This window comes from Anolis carolinensis, unplaced genomic scaffold, assembly GCF_035594765.1.
Source record: "Anolis carolinensis isolate JA03-04 unplaced genomic scaffold, rAnoCar3.1.pri scaffold_9, whole genome shotgun sequence".
In the NCBI taxonomy this organism is placed as follows: Eukaryota; Metazoa; Chordata; class Lepidosauria; order Squamata; family Dactyloidae; genus Anolis; species Anolis carolinensis.
In genome coordinates, this window is record NW_026943820.1 from 12,398,029 (window position 1) to 12,411,967 (window position 13,939).

Sequence of the window (13,939 nt, forward strand, 5' to 3'; positions counted from 1 at the left end):
CAACATTAATTTTACCATATTGCTGCATCCTTCAAATTGGCAACTCTAAGTAACAAATCTTTAATTGCAATACTGCATGGCAGCTAGCATTTTCCAAATGGCCCTTGTCTTCTAGTATAGTTGACCCACTCAAAGAATTTGAAAAGATTAGTGAAAATGGATTTAACTTTCCAGAAGTCAAGTTGCTTTTATCCCTCTACATGTTCGATAATGTTATCTCTAAAAATGCTTTTAACTTGGTAAATATTTTGCTCATTTAATTGGCTATGATTTCCACTAATTATATGGGATCACTTCTAAAAATTAATGCTGCATCAGCTACTTCCTAGTCTTCTGGCACAGAGGCCGCTCTCAGAGATGCGTTCTATCATTTTCTTAAAAGGTCAGCAATTTCCCATTTGAGTTCTTTACAAACTCTCACAATTAATTACTATGCAGAGGCTGTTTTTGGTTGGTTAACAAGATCACTGTTTTGTCACTTCTAGTAGTAACTTTCTCAGCACCATATATACATTGCACAAATTTGACTATATCTCATATGTTAGTTTGTGTGATTGCCACTCAAAACAAGCACATACTACTGACCATTGCTGCATTCTGCAAGTTAAATACAAAGCCTTTTTATGTTGGTCTGTCCAGAATCTACTTCCAATCAGTTACAGGGTGAACTATAATCCCCAGCATCCACAAAGGAATATTTTAGCAAAAAACTTGATGAAGAGAAGAGAGAAGCAGGACATAAGGACTATTGCTTGCCATCTCATTTTATGCTGGACTCCAACTCCCATATTCCTCATCATTAGACAGCATAACTACAGCTGATGGGAATTGTGATACAGTAACATCTGGAAGGCTGCTGTTTGTTTAGTCAGGATATTTGAGTTTGGATTTAGATTCAAGGCTGACTTTGAAATGTCTTTGAACCCTTCCCCAACCTCAGAACCACAAGTGCTGTTGGGTTGCAATTCTCATTATCCTCACTCTGCATAGCAGATAATCAAAAGTGATAGGAGTTGTTGTTCAATAACATCTGAGGCCAAATACTAAAGAGGCCAAAAGCTAAAGAGCTAAAATGATAGTTGGTCCTCTAGCCTGTTGCACTCTAGCCTTGAGACACGTTTTCACCCAGCGCCACACCAGAGTCCAGTAGTACTAACTACAGCAGTTTATTAAGAAAAGCATGTACAAAGGGGGGAAAGGGCATTTCCCAAAAGAGCAGTAGAAAAGGAGCTATAAAATACCAGTAGTCCATATACAAAAGAGCAGTAGTCCAAAAATGGCAAGGTACATGAAGTCAAGGAAGTCATGGTGACAGGCATAAATCCATAAGCAGGAAAGCAGGAATTTTTTTCCAAGGCAAACCTCTTTCAGAAACATAGGCAAACACAGGAAACTTAATCATGAACTTGAGAGCTGAGACAGGAACCTGAACCTTTTGGCAATATTGTCCGCTCTGAGAGACACCAAGTAAATATCACTTAATTTAAGCCCAAACCTGACCAAGAAGGCATGATATCATGCCTCACACACCTGGGTTTCAAAGATTTCTCATGGAGTCTCTCTGAGTGTCTAATTAATCTATCCTTCACTCCCTCTGTCCGGAGACCTAATCTGATATTGCTGGAAAACTCTGGAATCCAAAACATCCTCTGAGTCATCTTCAACTGTCTACACTTCTCTCTGATCTAAAGCCTGCAATCCACCCCGATCACACACAAACTCCCCAGTTGGAAAACCATAACCCCACTCATCCTCTGAAAAATCCCCAGCCCCTTGCTGAGCCCGAACATATCCATGGATTCTCCATCCATGAATTCAACAGCCCTTCGAGGGCAACCATAAAGCTAATGTGGCCTTTTATGAAGACAAGTTTGACACCCTTTTTTTAAAAGAAAGGAACTGGCAAAACCACCTCGAAGTATTCCTATGAAATTTATGGGGTCTCCATAAGTCAACCATGACTTGAAAGCACATACATATGCATGTATTCCCTACGTTATTGCACATATAGGGACTGTGAATAGCAATCAGTTGTGATTGTTTAACTCTGGATTACAGTTTGTTACTGTGGTCATGAATTCCAGGCATCATTTTTTGATTACACCTCCCAGAATCCCCTAGACAATGTGAATAATGGTTGGATGATTCCGGGAGTTATAGCCTCTGCGCTTTAACTTTTCCATGCTCTGATCATGTTTGTTGTGTACAGCGGCGAAAAGACAGTCTGGCACTCATCACGAAACCTTCTTCACCTAATTATCACTCCGCTAATGAGGATCCTAATTCAAGAGATGTCCTCTGGAGACCCCGACCCAGGCTTTGAATCTGTGCCCTTTGGCGTCCAACTGGGAGATGACATCCCAGCAATGTGCTTTGCGAAGACTTGTCTCCACTGCTCCTTTGGCTTCTGACAACATTAGCAACCGAAGTGACGTTTGCCTCCATGCACTGGCAAGCTTGAATATTTCATGGAAATAATAAACTAGATAGGCCATTTGCAAAGAAATATGATCAGGGGGAAAGAACAAGCACCCAGTGAAGAGAATCATAATTTCTGACAGTAATGTGCATCGCAATGAAAACACTCTGATTTCCTACAGCAGCGGAGGAGGGGGAGACTCTTTTGAAGCCTTTTAAATGAGAAATATTTCACGCATGGCAGGACCCATTCTATGGAGATTGTATTAAAAAAGTATTCTGCCTCCCCCCTTGTTTTTTGTCACATGGGAAGCTATGGAAGCAAAAAAAAAAAAAAAAGATGATTTGCTATTAGAGAGTAAGTGCAAAATTGTCAGTACGTCAAAGCATTTCATTCCTCACTTTTCAGGCACACTGTTTAGCATGTGAATGCCAGCATGTGTAATATGTTTGCCATTTAACCCCCAGCTGACAATCTGCTGTATATTCGTTTTGTTACATGTGGGGGACTCCCACGTTTAATAACAGCATTACACTCAAAATTCTCTTCTGTGAGCTGCCGAAATTGCAGAACCGGAGTTTTACCTCAAAGGCAACATACCCTCCAATTGTCCCGATTCGACAGTCCCTATTAATCCTCTCTTCTTCCACTTTGGATGCATCTTCACTGTTGAATTAATGCAATTTGACATCACTTGAACTGCCATGACTCAATGCTATGGAATCCTAGGAATTGTAGTTTAGTGAGGTGCTAGCATTCTTTAGCAAAGGAAGCTTAAGACCTTATTAAACTATCACTCTGTCAGCTCTTGCAAGCTACAGGACTCAATGCAGGCTCACACAGGCAGTTCCGTGGAAACACTTTATTGAAGACCTTCTTTACAAGTCAAAATCAAAGCTAGAACTAATGTATTCCCGCCAAACCCCGAGTATATCCACCTTCTACCTCCCCCCCCCTTTCCATCTTCACAAGTATCTGTTATATAGTCCTTTCCCATGCTTGAAAAACCAGAGCAGGTCATAAAACCCATCCTCCTGGCCAGATGGCTCTTGTCATTTAGATTATCTCCCACCCCCCATTGCTCTGACGGGATGTGGAGAGTTCAGCTGTTATGCGTGCTGGGCTTACACATCCTGACACACTCCCTTGATTCATGATTTTTTTCATGTCAGGAACGACCTGAGAAACTGCAAGTCATTTCTAGTGTGAGAGAATTGGCCGTCTGCAAGGACGTTACCCAGGGGGCACTGGGATGTTTTGATGTTTTACCATTCTTGTGGGAGGCTTCTCTCATGTCCCCGCATGGGGAGCTGGAGCTGACAGAGGGAGCTCACCTGTTCTCCCTGGATTCGAACCACCAACTTGTCAGTCAGCAACCCAACCTTCAAGTCATCAGTCCTGCTGGCACAAGGGTTTAACCCACTGCGCCACAGGGGGATCATGATTCATGGTCAAAGCATGTGATGAGCCACACGTGGTCTTGTGTGGATAACTAAGTAGGAGATGTAGAATATAGAAATTCAAATGTGATTATTGGGCACATTGAACAGTGAACCAACTAACAAAGGAAGTCGTAAATTAATTGTATTCACTGGTTTTATAAGTCAGCTTTCCGAATCAGTAGATTCTGCAGCAATCCGTAGCTTTTAAAAAAAAAAAATCCAAAAGAGCAAACCTTGATTTTGCCATTTTATATAAAGGACAGCAATGTATTACTATGTGGTTTTCAACCTTCCTAATGCCATGATACCTTAATCCAGTTCCTCATGTTGTGGTAACCCCCAACCATAAAATTGTTTTTGTTGTTACTTATACCTGTAATTTTGCTACTGTTATGAATCATAATGTAAATATCTTCATTAACTGGAACAAATTTGGCACAAATACCCAATATGCCCAAATTTGAATACTGTTGGGGTTGGGGGATTGATTTTGTCATTTGGGAGTTGTAGTTGCTGGGATTCATAGTTCACTGACAATCAAAGAGCATTCTGAACTCCACCAACGATGGAATTGGCACACAGAACTCCAGCAAAAAATACTACTACGTCCAGAGAGCACTGTGGACTCAAACAATGGATCTGGACCAAACTTGGCACAAATGCTCAATATGCCCAAATGTGAATACTAGTGGAGTTTGGGAAAAATAGACCTTGACATTTGGGAGTTGTAGTTGCTGGGATTTATAGTTCACCTACAATCACAGAGCATTCTGAACTCCACCAGCGATGGAACTGAACCAAACTTGGCACACACAATACCCATGACCAATAGAAAATACTGGAAAGGTTTGGTGGGCATTGACCTTGAGTTTGGAAGTTGTAGTTCACCTACATCCAGAGAGCACTGTGGACTCAAACAATGATGGATCTGGACCAAAGTTGGCACAAATACTCAATATGCCCAAATGTGAACATTTGTGGAGTTTGGGGAAAACAGGCCTTGACATTTGGGAGTTGTTGCTGGGATTTATAGTTCACCTACAATCAAAGAGCGCCTTGAACCCCATCAACGATAGAATTGGGCCAAACTTCCCAAATAGAACCCCCATGACCAAGAGAAAATACTGGAGGGATTTGGGAGAAACTGACAGTGATTTGGGGGAGATGTAGTTCACTTACCTCTAGAGAGCACTGTGAATGAATATGTGTTTTCTAATGGTCTTCAGCGACCCCTGTGACACCCTCTTGTGACCCCCCAGGGGTCCTGACCCCCAGGTTGAGAAATACTGCTGTATATAATGGGACTTGAGCATCCATGGTACTATGAAATCAAATCCCAGCAAACATGGAATAACAACTGTATGTTTACATTAATGCTCCTGAGCTGTCCTTAAGGCAACAATTGCTAATGTAAACCCAGATCAGATCCAGAAGCCAAATCAAACATGTGTCCAACACTCCAGACATAAAAACTGCATCTTAGCCTGCTTCTGATCTAATTACATTTGCGATGGTTGTAAAATGGGAAATAATCTGAGCCGGCTTTGGTTTAACAACACATTGGCGCTGACAATGAATGGTTTTTATTGGCACCGTTCCTGCTTTTTGATGGCTACTCATACGCTACTGATGAAGTTCCATAAAAGTATGATGCATGAATGGCACGTCAATCCACGGAAATGGCAATTAATAGGATTAAGATATTGCTTTTGCTTATAAGTTTGCCCAGTAAAGCTCTCGTGGATGTAAACCCTGCGCTTTTTATGGATTATAAATGGAGAGATAATAGAGTCGAGTAAAGTTAAGCCGAACTTCATTAACATTTGAAGCTACAAAATGTGCCTGTCAGTTTAGCTCAATCTGGATAGCTCCGTAAAGGGATGCCTGTGCCTTTGAGCATATTTAGGGAAAGTGGTGTACAAAGAAATGATAAAGACTGTGAGATTGGTGAAAACTCCCTATCACAATGACATTCTCAATAGGAGGAAATAGCAGAGGGGTTCATCAATAAATGTGGATAGTTGATACCAAGTCAGGAAAAGCTTTTATTGGTTGTGAACAAATCTTGCCATCAAAGGGCCGTCATAGGGCTAACATAAGATGAATATGTCCATCAACAACAACAATGTATTGTCGAAGGCTTTCATGGCCAGAATCACTGAGTTGCTGTGAGTTTTCTGGGCTGTATGGCCATGTTCCAGAAGCATTCTCTACTGACGTTTCACTCACATCTACGACAGGCATCCTCAAAGGTTGTGAGGTCTGTTGGAAACTAGGCGAGTGGGGCTTATATATCTGTGGAAAGTATAGTGTTGGAGAAAGAACTCTTGTCTGTTGGGGGTAAGTGTGAATGTTGCAATTGGCCAGCTTGATTAGCATTGAATGGTCTTGCAGCTTCAAAGCCTGGCTGCTTCCTTCCTGGGGGAATCCTTTGTTGGAAGGTGTTAGCTGGCCCTGATTGGTTTCTTTGTCTGTTTTCTGAATGTTGTTCTTTATTTACTGTCCTGATTTTAGAGTTTTTTTAATACTGGTGACCAGATTTGGTTCATTGTTATGGTTTCCTTCTTTCTGTTGAAAGGATTTCAATGGCTTCTCTGTGTGGTTGTTAGAGTAGCCCAGCACTAGCTTAGGTACCCAGCATTCCCCAGGTTTATGCTTTGTAAAAATAATTGTTAGTGTTATGATTGTAGGGATGGTGCTATCACCAGCTTGAAACACAAAGCAGTACTTTCTCTGTCCCTCGGGTAGTGAGCACAGTTGGCTGATTTAGGTCTCCATGGCAATCCTCTAGTGGCTTCTTGGGGTAATAGCTGGCTCTTTCCCAAACCCCTTTGATGACCTTTTGGGGTTTCCATGGTCAAGCAGGGATTTGAATTACAGTCTCCAGAGTTGGAGTTCAACACTCAGCCACTAAAACATACTGCCTCCCTTAATAATTTCTCTAATACTGATACCAGTGCCACCATCACCATTTACTTATTAAGACCTCAAATCTTAGCAAGTTGACCAACAGAGCTCTTTTTGCTTCTCTGATTCCTATCTGGGTCCTTTCTGAACCTGCTTCTCTTAAAAAAGAAGAATTACAAGTCATGGCAACTAAGGGGTTTCATGTCAATGGAGTGATGACTTTGGGTTTTAATCTGAACTTAGAAGGAGCCATTCAAGATATTGAGCCCTGTCCCCCACAATCATTTCAGCACCTTGGATGGCTCCTTTAAAGTTTGGAGCAAAGCCCTGAAAGGATTCATTGCTCCATTGACAAGGAAGCAACCAGCCGTTTGGGTAGGAATAACTAAAACTGCCATGTTGGCCATTGAGATGAATGGGAGTATATAAGCATGACTTCTCAACTGTTGGAGAAGAAAGTGGGGGGAGACACATGCTGTGAATATATTAACCCCCTGCATAAAATACAGTAAGAATAATGCCGTCTGTTTTGTTTCCCATTCAAGCACTCTACGAGTAAGAGGCTTGGGGGACTTTTAAATCTCCAAAGCCATTTGTCACAGTATGCAAATGCTTTTTTTGCAACAGTACTTTCCTCCCTTTTGACAGCCCTATCTCAACAGGGGCATGACAAGAGCCCCGCCGTCTGTTACAGTTTCAAAATCAGCCTTCCCACCCGCCTCCTCGGTGCTGGGGGAGAGAAATCATGCATCGCATGCCTGAAGGTTTTGCTGCTGGAAGTGTGAAATCTCTGCCCGAGTGACAGATGGGATGACAGTGAGGAGTAATGTGACTCTTAAACTACAAAAGGGGAGGGGAGAATGGACACAAAAGTTAAGGAGGCAAGCAAGAAACTACAGACAGTAGTTAGTCCAATGCTAGGGAACCCTGAGAGATGTGATTTGGTGAGACCCCAGCATGTTTTGGCAGACCTTGTAACTCCCAGGATTCCATAACATTGAGGTATTGCAGTTAAAGTGGGGCCAAGCTGCATTCATTCCACAGTGTAGATGCATATTTGATATGTTCAATGACTGATATGTAGAGTAGGGTTGTGCGCGGATTTTGTTTCCCATTTCCTCCATTTCCTTCAGTACCTTCGGTACTTCAGGAGCACGTAACGGTGAGAGCCCTCCCGGTATGAAAACCCACCCGACACGAAAGCAAGTGGGAGCCGATCTTGGCTACTCCTCCCCTTTTCGGCATCACAGTTGAATCTTTTTGATTTTCCTTTATTTTCCTGATTTGTTTTATTTAGTGGGACTGACTGAGAGTTGGGGACCTGAGGGACTGTGGGTGAGGTGCGCATGCCTGTATTTGGGGGTGTTCCGTCCCCCAGAGGTTTGGTTTGCATTTTTTTATAGTTGTAGGAATAGCATCTGTTTGCATTTGCTCCAGGGTTGCTGCAGATTCTGCAGCAGTCTGATAGTTTAGCCTGTTTGTAAGTCTTTGCTGCTTGCAGCCTGCAAATGTATCATTTTGTTCTGGAGACCGCCCCTTTTCCTGGGGATAGAAGGCTCCATTTTGAGAAGCCTATTCTGCCTTCTAGACAGAAAGAAGAAACAACATAGATGTGCTTGTGTGGCCAAGCCAGACCAACTCTGAAAAGGCCATCGTAAGTACTGACCTGCCTTTAAAACCAGTGCCAAGCATAGATAGGGAAAGACCTGTTCTTTCTTATAGCTTTGGCACTGGGGCAGAGAACATCTTCGGATTTCTTTGCTACTGGAAGAAGCCCTACCAACTTCGCCTCAGAAACTAGCTTTGAGCTCAGATAGTTATAGACCTTTTTAATAGCAGCTCAAGGCTAGGGTAAAGAGGATCTCGGGATCTCTTTGCCTTTGGTGGAAGTTAACCCAGCAACTAAAGGGGAAAAGCAAGCAAGGAACATCTGCAAGGTTTTATAAGTGGACTGTTTTTATTTGCAACTTTAATTACATGTGCCAAGTCTGCCAAGGACTTTGTAAAAATAAAATTTTGTTTGATTGTTCTACTTGAAGTGCCTTTGGTTACTGGGATTTCCAGAGCTTCTAAGTAAGGCCCCCGCAGTTCACCTGGGCAAAGGAAGAAGCACATCCTAAAGCTTAAAAAGGTGCCTGGGTGTGACGGCATAGGGGGCTTGGAGACTGTCACCCTTTTACTTTCCTTTTCTCCTTCCCTTCCTCTCCTTCAGAAAATACTTCTAAAAGATAATAATAATTATTAACAATAGTAATCCCAGCAAACAAAAAGAGAAGCCTACCTTTCCTCTAGAGTAGAAGTAGAAACCAAACTGGCAAGCAGAAAGGAGATTGCAGGCACTGAAAACGGGGGATTTTTAAGGTAGTTCAGGGAGGATAACTCTACTGAGCTCTTCCTTCTCTGCACCTCCTTAAAATGCCTCTTGGAAAGGTGCTTGGCATGCTGGTGCTGTTGAGAGAAAGCATGCATTCCTGCCTCTCCTGCAGCCAAGCCCCTCTTCTCTAGAGTAGAAAAACAGCTTTAAGAACAAGAAGCCTTCCTAAATCTCGTGTTTCTCCTCTAGAGTAGAAACAAACAGCTTAAATGCCTAAAATGATGGGAAGGGGAGCCTGGGAAGCCCCCCCCCCCCCAATAATGGGCTGATAGAAAATTGATTTTTTGACACCCCAGAGCATAAACAGATATCTGCCCTCCCATATTTGGGAGGCTCCCAAAAATGGATTGGGGCTCCCACCAGAAGCTGGGACAAGACACGGCTCGTAGTTTACCTGGATTGCACAACTCTAATGAAGAATGCTTCAAGACATTTTGCCACCTAAGACAACAAGAAAGACAACTCATTACAGTTATAAAGGTTGACAACTGAATCATTTTCAGTAAAATCAATAAGGCAGTGCCTCTTCCATTGCACCTGAAGGCATCTGGACAGCTTCAGGAATATACAATGGCCTTGCTGGCACACAATCTCTCATCCAGCTCTTTCATGTCACATCATAGGACCCATCTACACTGACCATACAATTCAGTTTCAAACTACATTATACGGCACTATAGATGATTCTAAGACATGTTCTCAAATGGCAGGGAGGGCTATAATGACCCACCAGCATTTATTTATTTATTTATTTATTTAATACATTTATATCTCGCCCTTCTCACCCCAAAGGGGACTCATATGTACATTCAATATATTATATTATTAGCATAGCACAATATTAGCATTATATATTATTATAGTGTACTATACCATCATACTGTGATATTATTAGTAATATTACATTAAATTATATAATACAGTAGAGTCTCACTTATCCAAGACTCGCTTATCCAACGTTCTGGATTATCCAACGCATTTTTGTAGTCAATGTTTTCAATATATCGTGATATTTTGGTGCTAAATTCATAAATACAGTAATTACTACATAGCATTACTGCATATTGAACTACTTTTTCTGCCAAATTAGCTGTATAACGTGATGTTTTGGTGTTTCATTTGTAAAATCATAACCCAATTTTATGTTTAATAGACTTTTCCTTAATGCCTCCTTATTATCCAACATATTCGCTTATCCAACATTCTGCCAGCCCGTTTATGTTGGATAAGTGAGACTCTACTGTATATAATTAATATTATATTGTATTATTAGTAATATGTTGTATTACATTATAATATTATTGTCAATATTATATGTATATACAATATATTATATTATTATATATATTGTGTATAAATAAAACATAATTACATTAATAACACATAATTACACCAAAAGCATGTGTTTTAGTAGTTATTATCATTATGATTATTATTTTTTATCCATCTCTTCCAACATTAGATTCAAATGTAATATTAGTTTTAAGAGCTATATAAAACAATACATATCAAAACAGTCAATGCATTCCTAACAATCAACCATCACTTTGGCCAAAAAAGACGGTTTGTTTACTACTTTTTAAACATTGAAGCATTGGCCTTCCATTGCCAAAGGTAGAAATTTGGTAATGCACTGAGGAATGCATTATGTGTGATCATATTGCCCAATCTATCTTTTTTTTTTTTAAAGCTATAATGGAAATTGGTCCTTTGGATTTGTAGGGATTGACAGTGACACAAACCCATGCACCTGGCCCCTGAAAGCACATATCCAATAATAATCTGTGTTTGTTAACCTTTGATTGATGTGCCCCATTCCCTGGCTTAGCATTCGAACTAGAGATGGGGGCAGCTGATGTCATTCCAGATGTAAAAACATTTCTGCCTATATTTGGAGAGATCCATTTTCCCTTTATTTCCCTCACAGAGTATTTTACTTAAAAGCAAACCAAAGCTCTATGGACTTTGCTTTCATAATAAAAATGGAATGAGCAAATACGATTCCTTTTCCCCCTGAATATTCGCTCTGCTAGATACTACAAGACACAGTTATTAAAAGTTAAATGTTCTGTAGGCCAAGGCACTCGAGTGCCTTTTCTTTTTTCGGTGACAAATAGTATAACTGTGATCAAAAATTAGTGTTTTAATATCAAACGGCACCTAGGGGGATGGAGACTTCCAAGCCCTATTGAAAAAGGCAACAATTCATGGGCTCAATCTCACCTCTTCCTCACCTTTCTCCTCCTTGGCCTTTTGTATACATTTCCAAGAGATTCATAAAAAGGTCCTTGATGAATAGCTGAAATATTACACTCAACTGATTAAAAAGCTGGAAGCAGCAAAGCATAAAATAAAATGGATTTTGCCGTTTGTAATCTATAGGAAACAAGGCACTGTTAAGTTCCTCAGATATCCAAAATGAGACTGTGATGTCGAAGGCTTTCATGGCCAGAATCACTGGGTTGATGTGAGTTTCCCAGGCTGTGTGGCCATGTTCCAGAAGCATTCTCTCCTGACATTTCACCCACATCTATGGCAGGCATCCTCAGAGGTTGTGAGGTCTGTTGGAAACTAGGCAAGTGGGATTTAGATATCTGTGGAATGTCCAGGGTGAGAGAAAGAACTCTTGTCTTATTTTAAATGGGTATATTTGTTTTTAACCGTTATTATGTTTATGTTTTTATTACAGTGGTGTTGTATGTTTCTATGTGGTATTAAGTACTTACCTATGTTGTAAACCACCCTGAGCGGTATATAAATAAAGTTTTGTTGTTTTTGTTGTTGTCTGTTTGAAGCAAGTGTGAATGTTGCAATTGGCCACCTTGATCAGTATTGAATAGAATTGCAGCTTCAAAGCCTGGCTGTTTCCTGCCTGGGGAAATCCTTTGTTGGGAGGTGTCAGCTGGTTCTGAAATAATCAAAGGACTATTTAAAAGAAGGAACTGAATATTACTTTGCCTCTAGAGCCCACGGCTAGGGTTGTTTTTTAATCTAACCTACAATAGCAAAGGTAAAGGTAAAGGTTTTCCCCTGACATTAAGTCTAGTCGTATCCAACTCTGGGGGTTGGGTGCTCATCTCCATTTCTAAGCCAAAGCCATTCTAAGCCATTGTCCGGAGACACCTCCGTGGTCATGTGGCTGGCATGACTGCATGGAGTGCTGTTGCTTTCCCACCGGAGCAGTACCTATTGATCTACTCACATTTGCATGTTTTAGAACTGCTAGGTTGGTAGAAGCTGGGGCTAACAGCGGGAGCTCACCCCACTCCCTGGATTCAAAGTGTCGACCATTCGGTCAGCAAGTTCAGCAGCTCAGTGGTTTAACCCACTGTGCCACCGGGGCTCCACTGTACAATATATTTAGCTGAATGTATATTAAATAAATGACAGAAATCCTCTAGAGATGGCCTAAGAAATGGCAAGTGATTTATTTGAAGAAAATAATAACTCCAACTTTATCTAGGTTCAGATATAATATAGTGCACCAGATGGTTCATCCGTTAGGAGAAACTGATGTTTTTATTCCATTCCTTTTCATAAAACTGTTTTTGTTTTTTGTCAGAGTGACCAAAAAATATTTCAGGCCCCTTCTACACAGTTATATAATCTAGATGATCAAAACAGATAACCCACATGATCTGATTTGAACTGGATTATATGTGTCTACACTGCTATATAGTCCAATTCAAAACAGATACTCTGGATTTTATATGGCAGTGAACAAGGAGCATGAAATATTAGTTTCAGAATTCTGGACTTGACTGAATGATACTCCTGTTTCAAACTGCATTATATGCCAGTCTTTTGGGGCCAAAACCTGAGATAGAGGGATGGCCTCTAATGATGCTATTAACCTCATGCATTAAGTAGAGGAGCCGTGGTGGCGCAATGGGTTAAATCCTTGTGCCAGCTGAACTGCTGACCTGAAGGTTGCTGCTTCAAATCCGTGAGACAGGGTGAACTCCCATCTGTCAGCTCTAGCTTGTGAGGACATGAGAGAAGCCTTCCAGCAGGATGGTAACACATTCAGGCATCCCCTGGGCAATATCTCTGTAGACAGCCAATTCTCTCACACCAGAAGCGACTTGCAGTATGTTCTCAAATTGCTTCTAACACGATTAAAAATGCATTAAGTACCAACATATTGCTCTCAGGCTGGATCTACACAGTGTAGGCTCATATAATCCAGTTAAAAGCAGATAATGTGGATTATATGACAGTGTAAAGAGAGTCTACATAGAAGGAAAGAATTGTGCACCATCTTGATCTGACTGGGGGAAGGCAGAGTTTATACATATCTAATAAATAATCAGAGCTTGGGAAGCAGCTTCTGCAAAGCAATTCTTCTCTGTTATTTGTTGCTGCCTAAGAAAAACAGCCCATTGTTTCGCACTGATTACAGTGTTGAAAACCTTGGTTGCATTTCGTATTGTCTCACTTGTTAGCTTTGGTTTCTTCCTTTTCCCTTTCCTTGACTGAAACGCTTTTTAAAAGTATCCAGAGAGTGCTACACAAGTAACATCTTTTTTTTACTGTTACCTTGGAAATTTCAGCTTTGTTATGCCCTAATTACAAACAAACACGGAAGAATTTAACAAGGAAGCAACACAATACACATTTCTGCAGAGAGCACAAAAATGTGGATTGAGTTTTCTCCCCCTCCCCCCATACTAAAGCGTAGAGAGGAAAATACAGTAGAGTCTCACTTATCCAAGCTAAACGGGCCGGCAGAAGCTTGGATAAGCGAATATCTTGGATAATAAGGAGGGATTAAGGAAAAGCCTCTTAAACATCAAA

General features: G+C 40.9%; 1 long non-coding RNA gene across 3 annotated transcripts in view; it reads right to left on the reverse strand.

Moving 5' to 3' along the window:
- The window catches only part of LOC134293688 (uncharacterized), a 453,696-nt gene that overhangs the window by 408,763 nt on the left and 30,994 nt on the right, over window positions 1-13,939 (reverse strand). Inside the window, exon 3 of one of the 3 annotated variants that reach the window (XR_010000649.1) lies at window positions 8,374-9,583. The exons of the other annotated variants lie outside the window; for them this stretch is intronic. This is a non-coding gene — a long non-coding RNA (uncharacterized LOC134293688). Of the gene's footprint in view, window positions 1-8,373; window positions 9,584-13,939 lie in introns of those variants that run through there. 3 annotated transcript variants of the gene reach the window in all.